The sequence below is a fragment of the Sus scrofa genome, chromosome 1 (genome assembly GCF_054392235.1).
Source record: "Sus scrofa isolate SSC_HxYL_T2T_F1_AM1 chromosome 1, Sscrofa_HxYL_maternal_Yorkshire_Landrace_v2.0, whole genome shotgun sequence".
NCBI lineage: Eukaryota > Metazoa > Chordata > Mammalia > Artiodactyla > Suidae > Sus > Sus scrofa.
Window position 1 is genome coordinate 64,214,820 of NC_139383.1, and position 19,515 is coordinate 64,234,334.

At 42.1% G+C, this 19,515-nt stretch overlaps 1 protein-coding gene across 44 annotated transcripts in view; it reads left to right on the forward strand.

Moving 5' to 3' along the window:
* Positions 1 to 326: 326 nt before the first annotated feature.
* Positions 327 to 19,515, forward strand: part of KLHL32 (kelch like family member 32) — a 227,201-nt gene continuing 208,012 nt past the window's right edge. For 31 of the 44 annotated variants that reach the window (XM_084960571.1, XM_084960759.1, XM_084960672.1 and 28 more), the window contains exon 1: positions 327 to 700. The gene's annotated coding sequence lies outside the window, so the exon portion shown is untranslated. Of the gene's footprint in view, positions 734 to 19,515 lie in introns of all 44 variants that reach the window. The other 13 variants (XM_084960576.1, XM_084960794.1, XM_084960620.1 and 10 more) reach the window with 2 other exon arrangements.

Here is a 19,515-nt window from a genome sequence, read left to right on the forward strand (position 1 = left end):
TCCTACATGTCGCTCTTCCGCCCTGGGAGGGAGTCGGGGGAGCAGGCAAGCTGGGCCCCCGGGTCTTGTTAGTCGCAGGAGGGACCGCAGCTGAGCCCGCAGGCATTCCCAGTGACCCAGCGGCCGGCACTGCAGGTGCCAGAGAGCAGAAAGACGGCGGCCCAGAGAAGGGGACTTCCGGGGAGAGAGGGTGCGCGCCAGCTCGCCCTCCAGAGCAGGAAGGGGGTGGGAGGCGTGCGCGCCTCCGCGGCGGCGGCGATGGGTGCGGGGCGTGCGTGCGCGCTGGCTCGCCAGAGGCGGGAGGGGGCGGAGTCGCTTCGCGGTCTGAGCCCGCGCGGGATCGCGGAGGTGCGTCTCCAGGCTGACGCTGTCGCCTAGCGCGGAGCCAGCTGGACGCGCCACCCGCAGGGCTGACTGCTGCCTTTATTTACTAGGAAACACTGTTTCCCCGCAGGAGACTCCAGGAGCGCGCGCGCGCACACACACACATACGCTCGCACACACATCATACACGCTCACGAACACACACACACACACACACACACACGCGCGCGCGCGCAAGCTAGCGCTTTGGTTCTTCACAACTGCATCCCCAAACCGGCAGAGCGAAGCTACTGCGGTTTTTCTTAACCTCAGCCGCGTGGGGCGAAGCAGGGCCATTGACATCTGGGAGAGCCCGGTGCCTGCGCTGCCACCTCGGGTACGTAACCCAGCAGACTGCTCACCCCATCGGGTAAGCCAGTATCTCTTCTCGTAACCTGTTCGGGGTTGGTGCCTGTAGACCGGAGGGAGGCTGCTGGTGAGCCAATGGGGTAGAAACCGGAGTTGAAATTCAGGGGCATGCAGCCCGTGCTGCCTCTAGCTGGTATCGTCTAGCGGGAGCAATGATTACTCCCGGTTACTTATTCTACTCAATCCTGGAGTTGTTCCCCCTTTCTCCCCTTTCTCGTAGCCCAAGATGTACTTTCCACCTTGGTTGCCAAGGAGACTTGCTTAAACATCAGCCTTGGGGCGTCTATTGAAAGAATTGGTTTCTTAAATGATTCTGTTATTTATTTTGATTTTTAAAACGGAAATATACATTGAGGACCATGTGATTTGACATTTGTTAATCTGTATTCAGGCAACGGTTTCATTCAACTTCAAGGAAAACGGTAATTGCACTGTATGGAGTGCTTTAAAAAGGATTCGTCAGATGAATTTTTCAACGGATTGTGTCTTGAATCATAAATTACTCCCATTTCGGTGATCTTATAAAGAAAGCTGACTCCAGTTAAACTCTCTTCCCTTCTCTTTCCAGTTATTTTGCAGTTCACTCAGGCATGACTGTCTTAACATTAAAAGCAGAAGATGAATTAATTGTGGTTCCCCACAAAAGGATGATATTCTGTTGTATAATGACCATAACAGGAATACTTATGTGAATTCTTAATGAAAGGAGAGAGTATTCATAACATACATCTTTGCTAACATTTCTATAGCCACTGCACCACTATTTAAGTTTTCTGCCCCTCTGTCCATTTCTGAGAAGATTCTGTTTTCTTTCAGTGTCTTACGATGTTTGACATATATCTATAGATGTAGATATAAAATGTTTGCCATAGCTTAACACACCAGATTCTAAGCTTTAAGAGCTTATATTAGCATGTGGAGAGGAAGGAAGCCAAGAAAGCTTTATAGATCCTGCTGGGCTTTTCTGATAGATTGAATCCTTTATTGGAGCACTGGGAGAGGCCCAGTGAGGAGGTTGGTTCTCCTGTCTCACAGGAACCCCTAATCACTGGGGCCTCAAGTCCTCAGGTGCCTAAATGGGTGAACTTATAACATAGCTCTTGGAGAGAGCAGCAGCCCAGTAATTAACATTTTGCACCAATTTCATACTTTCATTACAAATAGAAATGATCTAGTAAAGATACTGGCATTGAACAATACATTTTGTTTTCTTTTGATCTTTGTTCATCTTTGCTACTTCTTATTATGTGAGGCCAGGAAATATATAATTTTTTTTTTAATTTAGATTTTAAGCTGTGTCATACAGAGTGGAATAACATGAGGAAGAAGGGAGGCAATGATAACTGAGGTGGGTAGAGGGGATTTATACAGCCAGTAAGGGGCCTGGGAATGAACATTTTACATCCCAGTTTACAAAGTACTTTCTGTACACTTCTTTATTAATCCCATAACAACCTTCTTAGGTCAAGGAGTTTTCTTCCATTTAGAGCCTGAGGGACCTACACTCAGAGCTTGCTGAAGGTCACAGAGCTAGTGAATGGGAAAGCCCGTGTTGGATCCAGGCTCATTGCCTTTAAAGAAAATCCTCTGGAGTTCTTTTGTGGTGCAGGGGTTTAAGGATACAGCGTTGTCACTGTAGTGGTCGCTGCAGTATTGCAGGTTTGATCCCCGACTTGGGAATTTCCACGTGGTGAGGGTGTGGCCAAAAAAACAAAAACAAAAAATCTTGTGTTTGTATTTTCAATGTGTGCAGGAGTCTGACAGGTAAGGTGAAGGACTGGAACAGGCCCAGAGGGAGAAACGTGGGAGAGAGGGGTAGTAGACTGTGGCCTCTAGAACGTGCAAATCATTGTAAAGGGGGCAGCTCCTACTTGCCTATTGGTAGTTATTGCCACCCTGGCTTTAAAAGCTTTTTGTTTTTTTCCCCCAAAGAAACTTCCAGATTTTTAAATTAGGAATGTGCTTAATTTAAAAAAACTGTGAGGACAACATTAAAAATATATCTGGGCCAGAAGTGGCCTGTGGCCTACCTGTTTGCAGTGCATAACCCCTGTAGTCTCATTCAATTCTAAACTATTTTTCTTTAATAGAATACTGATGTAAACAAATACATTCATCATTATGAGAGTGGAAGTTTTCTGATTTTGATATTAAAATCTCCGAAAAGTGCACTACATCCTTTCTTCAATAACCAGGTCCAATTTTGTTTCTGAGGGTTCCTTGGTCTCTTTCTTATACTTCAGAGAAAATAAAAGAGTGTGAAGTGCTTCAAAAGAGGAATTTTTGAATCTAATGAAAGGAGAGATTTATAGTTTAAAAGTTTTCATGCTCTTAGCTTAATTTTTTTTTTTCTGGACATTGGACTAAAAAGTATAGAAAAAGTTAGTCCAAGTACCTGTCATCGTGGGAAGAAGTAGAATAAAACGTTGGTTATAAAAAGGATCATCCTGGGGCTTTCAATGAAAGCTCCTGTTAAGGCTTTAGGAAGTTAGTTAAAACCTACCATAGAATATTGTAAGATTATAAAGGGACAGACATGTTAATGGTAACTCGAATGGACATTCGATTTCAGGACACTGGCAGAGAAAATGCTCTTTATGCTTTAAATAATCTTCTAATGAAGCAAATACCTTTTGAGAGGCTGCCACTTTCTGCTATGTCTCCTAAAACTGCAGAGTTGGCAGTAGACTTCACTGAAGCAGACCTGGTCAGGAAGGAGTATTATTTTATTTACATCATTTCTTTTGTGGATCCAAATAGGTCTCATTAAAAAAAAAAGCCGACGTTTTGACGGTGGCTTCTAATAGCTTTCTTATTCTAAAATCACCCTCTAAGAGGCTTTAGTAATAAATACATGCATTTCAGGTTTCAATTCTTGGAAATTGTGTTACAACTCTAGGAAAGAGCCAGGTGGATGTTAGACAGTACTAAAATAACAAAATCCTGCCTGGGTGCTGTGGGGCTAACATCTCTGCCCTCAAGGATTCAAAGCAAACAAATATATTGCTCCTGCAATTTCTGTTTTTCCAGCCCCTTTTATATGCGAACTGCTTTCCATAATGTCTTCACAATATCCCTCTAAAGTGAGGAAGTTATTTCCATTTGACAGATGAAGAATCCAAGATTATGTGAAATTAAGCTTGTCCAATGAAAGAAAACTTGAAACCTCAGCAGCTCTCCTTATTTCATACCCACTCTTCCCTGCCAATTACCTAATGGAGGTTATAGACCTGTACATAATTGTGACTTTGAGGCAGCCATATGTTAAATGCTGCAACAGAGATACAAAATCCCACAGAAGCACAGATCCATGAAAAAAATTTTAGAATATTTAAAAATACTTAAAAATATGATTGTGGAGGTCAGATAGGTCCAGTGTGGGAGGAGGGTTAGTGCTGGACCCTGATCGCTGAGTTGGTTATAGTAAATGAAGATCCCTTTAGCTGTTGAAAGATGGAAGGTTCTACCAGTCAGTTGGAATTGTGAGTTGAGAGGATAATGTGCATGATCTCTGATACTGATGAACTCATTGTTGTAACTGGAAGGGTGACACAAGCGGTGGGAAGAAATTTGGTCTCCAATAGGACTGCATCAAGAAGAAGGAACTGGGGATGTAGGGAGGGGGTAGAGGAAGACAAATTGGTGAAGGAGACTAAGAGAGGAATTGTAGACCCAGAAAAGAATCCAGAGTGTAGTGCTGATTCTTCTAAAAGACAGACCATAAGGGAAAGGATGAACTAACTATTATGTTCTCTGTACAGAGTTTGGTACACAGTAAGTACCCATTAACTACTAGGGTGTGTGTGTATTCTTAATATCCAACACCCCGTAGACAATTTCTACTCATATTATCACTTTTCTATGGAAGGAAAGTGTATAGCGATATTTTACATGAATGCAGTCAGAGTGGACAAATGTCTATATTTTCAAAAATGAGAAATTGTGAACATTTGATGAGAAATGAATGTATCACTGTAAACTTTTTCTTTTGGTGGGGCCATAGACTTGGAGGTTAGGGAGGCTCTTGGCAGAGAGAGATTTTAATGTTAGACACACCTTTGATGAAGTCTCATCTCATAGCTGTGGGACCGGAGAGGAGAGAAGTATGCTGTGTGTTGCTGTTTGGAAAACTACACTCATACTCAGTAGGAAGCCCTTGGTGATGGATCAACGTACTTTGCTCTTGATCCTGATTGGGTCAACTTTTATTTGTTACCTGAGTGGAAAAAGATATGTGACAATTAAGTGGAAATTAGACTTGGATTCAAATACTAGATCTGCAGTGACTGGATAGGAGAACCACCAGTTGGAACCACGGGCACAAGGTAACAAGATGAAATAACATAGAAGACATAGTCAGTTAAGGTCTAGTGCTGAGGACATGGCATGACAGGAGTTCTCTTTGCAGTTGGATTTTCATTCCCATTAAATACAATATCAGCCAGTGTAATGATTTGCTCTTTGGCAGGTAATGGAAAATATTATGAACAAATGATGTTGGGAGCCCATCTTTCTTATTAAACTGGGCTTTTGAAGAAAGTGGTTTTTATTTATTGATTGATTTTGGGCCATGCCCACGGCATGTGGAAATTCCTGCGCCAGGGATCAAACCTGTGCCACAGCAGTGACCTGAGCTATTGCTGGATCCTTAATCTGCTGCGCCACAAGAGAACTCCATGTGAGAGTGGGTTTGTCTCTGTCAGGCAATGCCTTACTCCTGCCTCCCTTCTATATTTGATTCACATTATTTCAGAATTTCTTCTAGTTTGGAGAAAAGAACTTAAACATTTATTCTAGAATATCTTACTTTCCCTGTTACTAGGAATTAATAGATGAAATTCATTTTGTTTATGTTGGTTCTGTAATTCTGATAGGGTCCTTCCTACTCATACCCTTCTTGCCGAGATCTTTACCTAAGAGATGCAAGAAGCACTAAACTTTCTTCATATTTCTTTTGCTCTTGCCTTGTTTCAATATGCACATTATAATGCATTAAAGCATTTAATATAACTTGATTTAGACATATGGCACTATAAATTTCTGTGAGATTTTAAAAAGAACCATGTATAAAAAAATAACAGTTTTGCAAACCTGACTTGAAGTCAAATTAGTTCTGCATATGGCAAAAGCACAAAAAGCTGTAAATTTGTCTAAAAGAGTTTTGTGAGGTTGGAATTACTGACTGATAAGATGATTTTTAAATGAAAATCTTTGGCAGTTTTCATAGACTCTTGACTTTCTCCTACATGTTTATTTGAGATATAATATATTCTACTTTCCGTGCCAGATGAGCTCGTCCCAATTACTTAGAAGCAGGACTTTCCTACAATCCCTCTACCCCCCCACCGAACTGTCTGTTTGGCATACAGTATATTGTTCGAATAAGCAATCCCATCCCGGCTGATTGCTTTAGTGGGAACATAGTCAGTGCTAATGGGACAGATGCCTAGAGCAGTGGAGGAGGCATTTTGCAGTTTTTTATGACACAAGTTCTGTACCTTATTTAAAATCATTAATTAGAAGCCCTATGATTTATGAGTTTTTGTTCTTCCAGTTCTTACACATTGTATGTGCAAAGTAGCATGGCACAGTCAAAAGAATGAGAACTGTGGAGCCTTCTTGGCTCTGTGATCCAGAGTCCAGCTACATATCCCCTCTTGGTCTTGTTTTCCTCATCTGTAAATAGGAATTCTATTACCTTGGTGATGGGACTATTCTGAGGCTCAATAAGATAGGCATAGAAAACATCTAACACACTGCTGCATGTATAATACAATCTGAATACCTACTAATTCCTTCCCTTAGCTTCTCTTTCCCCTCCTATCTTTGCCTTCCTTAAAATGAGTGTAGAGTTCTCTTGTGGCACAGTAGGTTAAGGATCTGGCATTGTCACTGCTGTGGCTTGGGTCACTGCTGTGGTGCGGGCTTGATCCCAGGCCCAGGAACTTTCACATGCTGAAGGCACAGTGCCCCCCGTCCCCAAAAAGATGAAAAATTAGTCACTCACATGCAAAAACAAACAAACAAACAAAACAAACAAACAAAAAAAAGTGATGGTAGGAGTTCCTCTTGTGGCTCAGTGGTAACAAACCTGACCAGTATCCATGAGGATTCCGGTTCAATCTCTGGCCTGGTTCAGTGGGTTAAAGGATCTGGCATTGCTCTGAGCTGCAGCATAGGTGGCAGACGAGGGTCAGATCTGGCTTGTTGTTGCTGTGGTGTAGGCTGACAGCTGCAGCTCTAATTTGACCCCTAGCCTGGGAACTTCCACTAAAAAGGAAAAATGAAAAAAAGAAAAAAAATGAGGGTAGAATTCACTTATGTCTTATGTACTATATAAAATGAATCTGGTCCCTGCCTTAGAGAGGAGCTAACCTCTTTGTGTAATGGAGCTTGGAGTGAGCAGTGGACTGCTTGTTTGGGCTCTCCTGGGGAAGAGGGATGTGTGTATGTTGGGGTTAATGTCTGTGGAAGGCTCTGGCAAGCTTTCCCCTGCTTTTCTGCCACTCCTGGAGCCCCAGCCTAACCACAGAGCAAAGGAGGGCGGGTCAGTTTTCTCCTGTCAGGCAACTCGACGGGGCTCTATTATAGGGTCTCTTCAGGAGGTCCCATCTGTAAAAAAACACAAAGCTGCCCCTTGTGTCCCCTGGGGATTGATAAAAGCAGCACCTAGTACCTGGTGGGTACAGACCTCCTAGCCTTTCTGTGAGGTCAAGTTCTAGTTGCCAACATGTTTCTATTCAACTGAGTTTCCCTTCATGCTGAGTTATGTAAATTTTATGAAAAGGTCAAGAGCTCCCCAGGCTCAGAGAAAAAACTCCTCAAATTCACTTTCAAGTCAGATAGGATTAAAGTCTTCCCAAAGAGAATACTTTCTAGTTAAATCTATTTTTTTTCTTTCTTCTCCGTACCACCAACTGTCCCCTCCCCCGCCCCTGCTAAGCAACTCATCCTCACAAATGGCAGAGTAATCTTTCTGCTTTTGTGATATCTTTTGCTTCTTTGCCGACCTAGGAGTGCAGATGAGGTTAGTGTGTCCTGACTTTTTTTCAAGGTCACCCCCATGGGCTTGGGGTAACCCAGACAGCAGTGGGAACTACTGGCAGCCTACCACACTGGTGACTTTTGTAGCAGTGATAACAAAAGACATTTTTTCTAGGAAGGTAGCCCGAGAAGTAAATTTTAGAAACTTACCAAGCTAAGTTCTGTTTTTATCATACAGGGAATTACAGAGCACTTCATTCCAGAAAAGACTCTTTCTTGTGCTAAAATGTGCTCTGGTATGTATGTATGTATGCATACATGTTTGCATGTAGGTATGTATTTTTTACTGTTTCTTTGAATGTTTTGCAATTTAATAATTCAGATATATGTTTAGTAGTTGGTAAGTAACATTGGTTTATATACCTAAAATAAGAAAGGCTTAGGGAATTGCCGATGGTAAATTTGTGATTGTTTGTCAGAATATTCTTTACCCATTTTTTTACTCTCTATGAATCCAGAAGAGAATGTTGTAAATTTTTTAAAAAGATTCAATATGTAGTAGATAATAACTACAGTGAGGTGTGAATTTCAGAATGAAAAATATGGTAGCCAGGATGACATTAGCGCCAGATCTTACATTTGAATTCAGTTTACAGACCAGCAAAGTTACAAAATCATATTACTCAGGGAAAAAAGCCTTTAAGTATGAGCATATTCTTCACCACTTCCCAAGTGACAGCTACGGTTATTATTTTGGAGACTTAGCTTCATATTTGAGGTAGATATCTGAATAGATTTATTTTGATAGTCTCTCTTTGACTTGCTTCCTGATCTATTGTTTGATATTCCCTAAAGGGAGACTTTTTTTTAAAGCTTTTCTGATAGGTCCTAGTGTAGATAGATATAATACAATAACCCTTCAGCTGCAAAGATTCACTAGTCTTTCTTGACTGATGTCCTTGAGCTGATATGGCTGATTGGTTTTTTGAGAATTCAAAGCCTAAAGAAATATGGAATGAAGGTTTTGGGTTTTTTTCTTCTATGGGAACATTAATTACCTACAATCTGATTTAATTTGGGGACAGCTTATCTTTTTTAGCTTTGGGTCAAAACTGTTTATCATTTCTTGAAGGTATTTAATATTATCTACAGATAGGGCTGCCTAATTGATCAAATGTCATTTGAGAAACTCATGCACAGCCTTGAGGCCCTTCTCTACAGCCTTTAACTTGACTTTTTACTGGAACTTTAATTTGTGAATCTTAGTGTCATCTGTAGGGTTTTATGGTTAAATTTGCTTTTCTGGCCTTGTCATCTTTCACAAAGTTGTCAACTTTTGATTTCTGTGTTTCATGTTGTTCTATCAGTATTGCTCTCCAGAAGTCAGTAGTTAATTTATTGTCACTACATATTATTAATTGTTAAAATGGAATATTGATATATTTGATGTATGTAACTGACAAGGGATTTGCAGATGTGGTTAGAACTCAGTGGCCAGCACCTTTTTTCTTTGTGGCGAAGGGTTTGGTAAGCATAGAACTGGGATAGGAGGAGTCAGTTCCATGGTTTCACTATGTAGTAGCATCAGCCCCAGGCATCACCTTTATAAATAAGGACATACTTTACCCTTGGACCTAAAGGGGCATGAAATTCCCAGACCCCTTAAATATATGCCTTGATTATTTTTCTTTAGGGGCACTGTATTCTTAGCATTCTTCTGCTCCCTCGGTATTGACCTGTTTTTGGAAAACTGTATCTTCTGATTGCTTCAGAATTTTGTTTTCTTCATTCTTTGCTCATGCGGCCCAAGATATTTAATTTTTAAACTTTTTTCTTTCTACACCACAGCCATAGCAAGGCTAGATCTGAGCTGTGACTTCCACCTACACCACAGCTCTGCCAGATCCTTAACCCACTGAATGAAGTCAGGGATCAAACCCACATACTCATGGATACTAGTTGAGTTCGTAACCCACCGAGCCACAATGGGAACTCAGACCCAAGATATTTAAGAAGGCCAGGTATCACTTGACTTAACTTTTTATTCTCTCTTATCTAGAACCTCATGGTGGACCTCAGGGTTGGGAGCAGATTGAGAATTTCAGGAGAGGGTCTTTCTCTGTGACAGTACAGTACCCACCAGTAGCTCAGTATCATTATTTCAGCCTGGAAAGAGGATCCTGTCACAGGAGTAAGCCACATTTCCCTCCAGAGCCAACTTCCAGGCTTCCTAAGGGTAGGACCAGAGTTGATAAGGCTTTTTCTTAAGGCTGCTCCCACCTGTGGTTGCTTGGGTCCCAGAGCAGAACTGAAAATCCCTCACTGCTCTGAATTTCTGTGGAGTAAGGTGAGGCTGGAGGCAGGCACAATGAGACGGATCAGGAGGGCAAGGGCCCTCGGGGTCCTTAAGGGTTCAGCTCTGCTGGGGGACTTGACTTCAGAACTCTGTGCCGAGTCTTCTTTTTTAGAAACTGGGATCATGGTAAGAATCATGAGAATAAAATTAGACATAATTTTTAAAAGCTCTGTGTATGTTAAAAGAGCTCTTTTATTACTTTTGGCCATTCTGGAAAACTTGTTTTAGAAGTTCATGTCTAATCACTGTTCTATAAGTAAGTCCAGCTCAGAGGTTGCAGCCAGGCTGATCCTCAGGACCTAGTTGTTTTCAAAATATATATTCCTGGGTGTTCCCTGGTGGCCTAGCATTTAAGGATTTGGCTTTGTCACTGCTGTGGCTCAGGTTGGATCCCTGGCCTGGGAACTTCTGCGTGCTGTGGGTGCAGCAAAAAACAAAAACAAAAGAAATTCCTGGGGTCTCTGTGTTTATTGTGTTGGAATCTGTATGGGCGCTGAACTCCTGTGTATTAAAACACCTTCTCTGAGTGATTCTGATGGTAGGTCTGATCTAGGAGCTGCAGGTCAAGAACACAGTGACCTGCTCACCCTCTGCCTCTTATATCTTACCTCCCAGGGACATGCCACCTGGACCATGGCCTCAGTTTTGTCATCATTTACACTTAACAAAAGAATAACAAGGTAAATCAGTTCCAAGGTCACACAGCTCTCTGGAAACTAAGCGATGTTTAAACATTGCAGGCACTTTTTTACTAACCAAGTGCTTCATCTGGATAAGAGTTGTGATGTGTGATTAACATCTTCATTGCTGATGGAGTTCTCTAGTGGCTCAGTGGGTTAAGGATCTGGTCTTGTCACTGCAGCAGCTTGGGTCACTGCAGTGGCTCGAGTTCAGTCCCTGGCCTAGGAACTTCCATATGCTGTGGGCGTGGCCCAAGCAAATGAAAACTAAAAACATCTTCACTGCTGGAACAGAGGTTAGGATTTTCCACTCAGATTTGTGTACAACTAATCAGGTGAATTACTACAGGAGCATGTTTATAAATATCCTCATTGCAGTTTTACTCAATATTGAAGTAGTTTGATTAAAAAATAAGACATTTCCGCACAAAATCAGATGCTTTTTATTTTATATCTTTTAAGATTTAGAGCATTAATGGTGATTGCATGGCTTTATATAAGCCAGCTGGAGAATACAGTATTTCATGGTGGATGAAATCCTATGAGTCATTGATTAACCCATCTGTGGTGAACTGTGGCAGAATAGTGTAGATTTTTACAGCAGGATTTTGGGAGCAGAGAAACCATAAATTTGAATTGTCATTTACTCTTTATTTTAGGGAGAGTTCAGAGGGTGCTTTGCAAGTTTTTAATAGGCTTTTAAATTTAATATTCTGTCTTTAGAGACTGGCTGGAACAGTGTGACTGTGTGTGCGCACTCATGCATCTTTTTATGCCTGAGGGGACTTTCATGACCTTCTTAACTATCATGATCGAACAGCATCAGAACATTTGAATATCAGGCATTTTGAGGAGATATGCAGCTGTTAGTCACATGGAGATAAGGAGAAAAAGAAACCTTGCCATTAGACAACTTGTGACTTTACGGATGAATTTTATACGTCTATGAAAATGATCAGAGTGGTGGTCATGGTGAGGATATTACCTACTTATAATATTAAGAGTAGTTATGTTGAGGTGTGTGAGTGTATGAAAGGAGGGCAGATATCATAGTATATTTGTTTGTGTCCTTTAATCATTATTGACTATTATGATGGTTTCTCTGATGTTGACTTAGGTACAGACCAGCTTGAGCCCTACTGCGGGAAAATTGTTGAGCTGAAGAAAAAGTCTTTTGACCTAAAGAATGGCCATTTCAGAACTGGAATTGTCTTATTGTTACCTTTTCCTCCCTAGAAAATCAGATGAAATGCTGTGTTTAGAACTTTGCCAAATTAGAGTTAGGGTTTACTTTTTCTTCTCTCTTTTGTGTTAAGGACAGGAGAGAGAGACAGAGACAGAGGGAGACAGAGAGAGGATGGATGAAGGTAACTGTAGAACTGCATTTACCATCAGTTGGTTTTGAGGCTGCAGCTTCATTAGGGGGTAAGCACTTGGCTGTTCTGCCAAAATCATCTTTTTAGCCATCTGTGCCAAATTAGAGGAAGTAATGGCCTTGGGCACAGCTGCTGAGTCTAATGTGTATTTCTAATTCATGTATTAATGATAATGATCACGTGGAGAAGTCTGGAGGCTAAATGTGCAGAATAAATAGAGCCAAACACAAAAATTTAGAAAAATAAGAAAGGAAAAAAAACCCTGTATTTTACATTGTGAAATGAGAGTAGGTGTTATTTAAATCTGCAGATAGGGTTTAACCTTTTCTATCTTCCTCTCTTTACAATGGCTTTTTTCTAAGGAGCAATAAATAACTCACAAGAGAGACTGACCTTGAATTTTGGCACTTCGTTGTGATACTTTCTGCATGCTGCTCTAACAGTGAAATTTTTTTACAGAAGGTGGATTTCATGATTGTATCCCAGCATTTACTTATTGGGCCTTTTCCCAGCTCAGCAACTCTAAGGGATGCATGGGATGCATGGCTGCCATTCCTGTCACTGCTCTTTTTTGTCGATTCACTTGGACCAACAGCAGGACCTTTCCAGGCCAGGTTAAGTCTCATGTCATTAGAAGTAGAATTAAGAAGTTATTAAAAAGTAAGCTATTCAGCATTCCTAAGATAAAAAGGCCAAGAATCAGGATTTTCAGTAAACATTTCTACATTATACGTGGCTGATTCATTTCTCTAAAATACCCCACCTAATCAGTGTGTCGACAGGAACCTACCCTATGGTGAAATTCACCTTTAAAAGAAAGTTACCAATATCATGGGACGGGACTTTGGCATAAATAAGAGAATGTAGTAGCGAAGTTCCCCATAGATGCTTTTAAAGTTTTTTCCTCCAAACCTGCCTCATCCAGGGCTTCCCCATCTGTAGTTTCTCAAGCACAGAACTGTGGAGTTATCTGTGCTTCTTTATCTCACAGCTCACATCCAAGCAGTCAGGAAGTTCTTTTGGCTTTTGCCTTCAAAGTACACTGGGAATCTGAGCGTTTCTCACCACCTCCTGCTCCCACCGCCTCCCCAGTCAGCATCACCTGATGCTTAAATGACTGCAGCACATTCCTTGGCCTCCTGTGGATTCTTCCCAATACCGCAGCCAAGGTGATCCTTGGAAACTCTGAATGAGATCACCTTACTCTTTGGCTCAAAACTGCAATAGATTCCATCCCATGAACCAACACAATCTGAACCATCTACCCTCCCTCCCATCTACCCACCCTCTTCTACTCTTTCCTGTACACTCTTGCCTCCACCTCCCTGGCCTCCTTTTCTGCTTTCGAACCCGTGCATATTCCTGGTTTTTTCTGCCTGGATAGCTGCTCCTCCTGGCTGTCCCTGGGCTCCCTCTCTCACCTCCTTCAGGTCTTTGCTCAGATGTCACCTTCTCACTGAGACCCACTGTCATCAACTATTTAAAACACAGACTCCCCACCTCTCCTACCCCCTTCACCCACAATTCTCCTTATCCTGTACTATCCTTCCTTTTCCATAGCTCTCATTACTTTTTTTTTTTTTTTAATTTTTATTTTTAGGGCCGCACCCATGGCATATGGAGGTTCCCAGGCTAGGGGTCCATTTGGAGCTACAGCTGCCGGCCTGTGCCACAGCCAGAGCAATGCCAGATCCGAGCTGTGTCTGCAACCTACACCACAACTCACAGCAACGCCAGATCCTTAACCCACTGAACGAGGCCAGGGATCGAACCCACAACCTCATGGTTCCTAGTCAGATTCGTTTCTGCTGCACCATGATGGGAAGTCCCTGATACTGTCTCTTAATAAGCCTGGGCAACTTTCCATGTTCTGTGTTTCAGTTTCCTCATCTGCAAATGGTATAATTCTGCCTAATTGGATTTATTTATGCTGCGCCACAGCGGGAACTCCCTCATTACTTTTTAAGAACAGCTTTACTGAGGGATATAGTCTATAGACCATAAAATTCACCCCAGCGTAAGTGTACAGTTCAATAATTTTATAAATGTATATAAGTTGTACAGCCATCACCTTGATCCACTTTTAGAACATTGCTACCAACCTCCAATGTTCCCTTGTGCCCACTTGTAGTTATTCCCACCCCAACTCCATCCTAAGTGACTTCTGATCTTTTATGTCAGTAAATGCACCTTTTTCTAGACATTTGAATCTTGGTCTTCTCTGACTTTGTGCCACCAGTGCTCAGTACGTGTGGGTTAAAGGAGCTGTGTATTTCTGTAAAATTAAATATTAGCCTATTAGTGTGTCTCTGACCTTACCCGCAGCTACTGGGGTGTTATAGGGCCTCTGCATTTCTCCTTCCTGGCCTCTCTCATGCCCTCCTCTTCCCTTAGTTCTACTGGCTGATTCAGGTCTCCCAGTAAAGTAGTGCGTTTTTTCTTCCATCCCTTCCTGTGGATTGCTGTCACACGAATATCCTTAGAAACTTGGCTTTCATTATCCCATTCTTCTTTTTTTTCCTTTTAATTTTTTTTATTAGAGTTGATTTACAGTGTTCTGTCAATTCCTGCTGATCCCATCCATTCTTTCTAAAAACCTCCTATGCCCCTTTTCGACCCATGGCCAAATTAGTCTCAAAAGACATTTCCCCATCTGCCTTCTAATTCTTCCCCATGTGAACTGTCTCCCTTTCTCGGGCTCTGGAAATAAGCAGGCTTTCCGGAGGTACTGATTTCTTTCCAACCTCTAGTGTGATGTATGTCTGATTCCTAAGCCTCTTTGTCAAGTAATGTGTGATTTAATTAAAAAAACGTTTAAAGCTCCTGGGAGTTGGCTATTTAAAGGAATCCATTAATTTATCTCTATTATATTTCTCTATGTTGAGTATTCTCAAAACAGTGACACTTCCAAATTTGCTTTATATCCAGGATTTTTTGTTTTTGTTTTTAAATCAAGAGCTTCTCTAGCCACCGGTGTAGTGAAAGAAAGTTACAAGATTAATTCTATAGTGGAAACAAAACCCATGTCTGGCTAAGGCCCTCCAGCATGAGGAGCAGACTTCAGCTCTGTGTCATGGTTCTGGGTTCTGTATTCACTGTTGTTCCCTGCCACAGGGTACTGGGCAGGGCTGGGTCCCACAGTGGAGACCTTTTCTTCTGGGATCCAGCCTTCTCGGGTGCCCCCCACGTGCTATAGATGTCACGTCCATCCTCTTCTGTGCCGTTGTTACTGCTTTTGGCTGCTCTGGCCCTTTTTGAAGATCGGTGATATTAAAGCTGCCTTTGAACGACACTGTCCCCCAGCCCCTTAGCTCCTCCACAGCCAGTGGGGCTTTGGCTTCTTGTAGCTGCCTTTCTTTGTGGAACAGCAGCAGTGGGATGCATCTGTGGGATGGCTTTAGAGACAGACAGCTTTAAGGTTGAATCCTGATTCTTCTGTTTATTAGTTGTTTGGTTTTGAGAAAGTTATTTATCTCTTTGAACCTGAATATCCTCATTTGTGTTCCAGAGACCGTTATACCTACTTGGCAGTGTAATCATGGATCCAATGGATCCGTGAGGAAAAAGGGAATGTAAATTTCCTTGTTCAGCAGGAAGTAGGCACCCAGTACATATTGAATGTCTGCTGGGTGTCTATGATTATTCTTAAGCAGAGGCAGGAGGGACTGGGAGTTGAGGTTGCTCCCCTGTCATCAAGACGAGCAGGTCTTTCTCCCCGTCATCACCTCTCCCTAGGTGTGGGGATAATGAGAATGTAGGCAATCTTATTTTGTTTGTAGAAAGCTTTCGTTTTCTAATACTCAGTGTCTAATGCAGAAGGATAGCTGTGCTTCACCGGCCACACCTGGTGTGCCTGTGTAACCCTTTATCTCTCATTTCAGGATGAAAGCTATAAAAGCCTGGGTTGTTGTTGCTTATTAAATATGCCGCCATTGGTGTGTTTGCTTCTCAAAGCATCACCAGTTTTCTCATTAACATTATCCTATTGTGTCAAGAATGCTCATTCGGCACCTAGTTCTGGGGCATCTGTTAGATGTCAGGCACTGTGCCAAGTGCTGATGATTCAATGGTAAGGGAAACAGATCAGAGCTTTGTCTTGGAGCAGACACTCTAGTGGAAGTGATGGGCACTCACCAGATGACTTCACAAATAAGGCAACATTATAATAGATATAAATGCTGAGAATAGGGGGTTCGTGGTGTTATGGAAAGTGTAAAAATGGTTTTGACCTGCTCTGAGGTGTGGAGAGGAAGCCTCCCCTGAGACTGTGGAGTTGGGAGTCTGAAGGATGTGATAAGTTAATGAGGTTGGGAAGCCAGAGGTCCAGAATGCTTCAGATAAGAGGAAAAACCTCATATGCAGAGGTCCAGTGCAACAGGGGGAAGAAATAATGATGACAACAGGGTAGAGTAGGGTGCTGAGAGCCAGGGAGAGTGGGGGGAGGTGATGCTGGAGGGTGGGTAGGGCAGGACCACACCTGGGTCTTTATCCTGGAAACAGTGGAAAGCCCCCAAGGAAGGATTTTAATCAAAGAGTGAGAGGACCTGGTAGGAGGAGAGCACTCTTCAGTATAGGAAGGTGCTGCACTCTATTGCTCTGGCTCAAATTAGAGACGATGGTAATACCTTGGCTTGGGAAAGTGGGGACAGAGAAAGAAGACCATTCCAGGTCTTGGTGATGGATTGGATGTTGAGAATGAGAGAGCATGAACCCTGGTGAGTTCTATATCTATGTGGTGGTGGTGCATTACATATAAATGAGTGGGTGGAGGCATTTGCATGGATGGTGATACATATAACTGTGTGGTGGTGACATTCCATTCAGCTGGATGTATGTTGGTATGATTCATCACGAAAGGGATTCTAGGAGAGGAGCGGAGGGGGGTGAAGGAAATTACCTGTGTGGTTACAGCAGTATTAAATTTGAGCTGTCTTTAAGGTGTTCAAATGAAGACATCATAGAAGACTCTAGGCCTGTGATGCAATTTTTAATTAGGGTTCGAATTGCTTAGAGATAAAGCAGATCATTGAACTCCGAATCTCACAGACCATAGCACAGAATGATTAGGGAGAGAGGGAGGAGCAAATAAAATGTGTAGCCATAGAGGAAGGGGGTAAACCGAGAACGGGTGGGATCATAGAAGCCAAGGAAATAGTACGATTCGAGGAGGAGAGAGCATTCATTGGTTTTGAATGCTGCCATATTCAATAAGCCAAGGATAGAAAATGACAGTTGGATTTATTGACAGTCAAGCTAAGAGATGCCCAGTGACGTGGGGAGCAGAGGCACCAAGCAGTCCAGCCCTTGTCACTTTGCCACCATGTAAATCCTGAAACTACGCTATCACTCTGCTTGAGCACCCCAGGAAGGCAGAGCTTCCCAGCTGGTAGAATAGGAATTGAATTTGAACTGTGGAAAACATAGAGATAAGCTTTTAATTTTCTTGCATACTGGAGTTTACAGTAAGGTTCCTACCTACTCCCTAAATGATGTCTGCTTACTCATTCAGCAGACTCTATTGGATACTTTCATGGACCTGGTTGAGAAGTGCTCCATGTCCTGAATACAGTCCCCAAACAGCAGAGAGGAAAGCTAGAACTATAACACATCTATAACTGTCACCTGGGCCTAATGTAAGTATCCCAACACAGGCACAAATTGTTGGCATTCAGAGAAGGGAAAGCTTAATAGAAGGTATGGAATGCACAGTCAGAAACAGAAACATGAAATGCACAACCAAAAAACAGCATATTTTAGGGTAAGAAGCCTCCTGGAAAACTGAGATAATTAACACCTTGTGATTTACTTTAAAGCAACACCAATGGCTCATTAGACTTTCTCAGGTGTTACTTCTTCCTTTGTACTTTTGCAAACAAATTTTTCAAGTCATTTTCAAAGGTTTGCTTACCTGATTGAAATCTGAAAAAATGAATTTCTCTGAAAATGCTTTTAAAGGTACAGCTTTTATGATTCATATGTTCCAATAACAAACTAAATTTAACTGAAGTATCCAAAAAATCAGCACTACTTTGGATGAAAAATAAAGAGAGTGAAGAAGGTATGTTTTGTTCTTTCAACTTGGATTGATGCTAGCTTTTAAAATATTAATTTTGAGAAATATCTCTGCTAAATAACGATTCTATTTAGGAGGTGGTCAAATGTGGATTTTGGTATTTTATTTAAGAAATAGGATGATTCTTGCTTTCCTTTTTTGGAGCTTGTTTGTATCCCCATTAAGAATTAGCTGTATTTGATTTGATTGAATTCCTTAAATTAGTTTCCTGAATGAGTTAGACACACTTTATGTGAAACTATAGCTCTGGGAAATTGATTTTCTTATGCAAAAGAGGTTTGATATGAGGTGATAATCGGCAAACAATTCTGGATAAGACCGATGTTGTAGCCAACTTTGTTAATCAATGAAAGCCCCTTTTATCAACACCTCCCAAAAAATTTGAGCCTGGAAAGTGGCTTCTCAGTGTCCATCCTCCTTTCTCTGTTCCCCCTGCCCCCTGCCATCTCTGTGGAGGCTGCTGCTTCACAAGAATCACCTGGGCTGATGCTCTGTAGCTACTCTTTTTCTAGGTTGTACCCTTTACGGATCTACCTCACCTGTGCCAGAAGACCCTCCTTGACTCACAAGGAAAATCTGCAAACACTTTCTTCTACTGAAGTCTCAGTTTTCCTGTGTTATGTGTGGGCGGTATGGGGGTCGGATGGGAGAAGGGGTTGTCACACAGCTTTTTGAGAATTAAATAAATTCCTATTTTCTGTACAAAATGCATGTTTGCATGTGGATTCCTAAAAGAGTGGCGTAGAGCAGTGGGGGCTGTCACATACTTGAAGTCTGTTTGTAGATGCCAGGTTAGAACCTTCTGCTCTGAGCCGTCCTGGGTACCAGGATCTGAAGGCGCTTCCTCAGACGCATTTTTGTTCCTCCTAGCAATCTCTTGCTTTAGAGCCAGTCAGTGGTGATTCCACAGTCACTGTTCTAAGTTCTGGTGCCATGCAGTTTGCAGCCAAAGGTCAGCTGGCCCCACTTCTCCTGGTCATCCCTACCTGGTGCTACTCCCAGCTCTGCTGCTGTCCCCTCTCAATGTCTTTCATGCCTCATGCATGTGCTGGATCTTGTGCATGCCTGATCCCCTGGTGTGCTTAGATCTGGGTACCAAGGCTTAGCTCAGTACCCATTTCCTCCATGAAACCACTGCTGCATAGCTCTGTCATGCTGTATTTCTCCTTATTTTAAAGTCCTCATCTACTTCACTCAGTTTTTACATAGCTGTGCAGTGCTGACTTCTGCTGTTCTCTGATCATCTCAAGTGTTTCTTTAATTAGAACGTATATCAATGTCCTAAAGTGTCAGAGCAGGAAAGGACATTGGCAG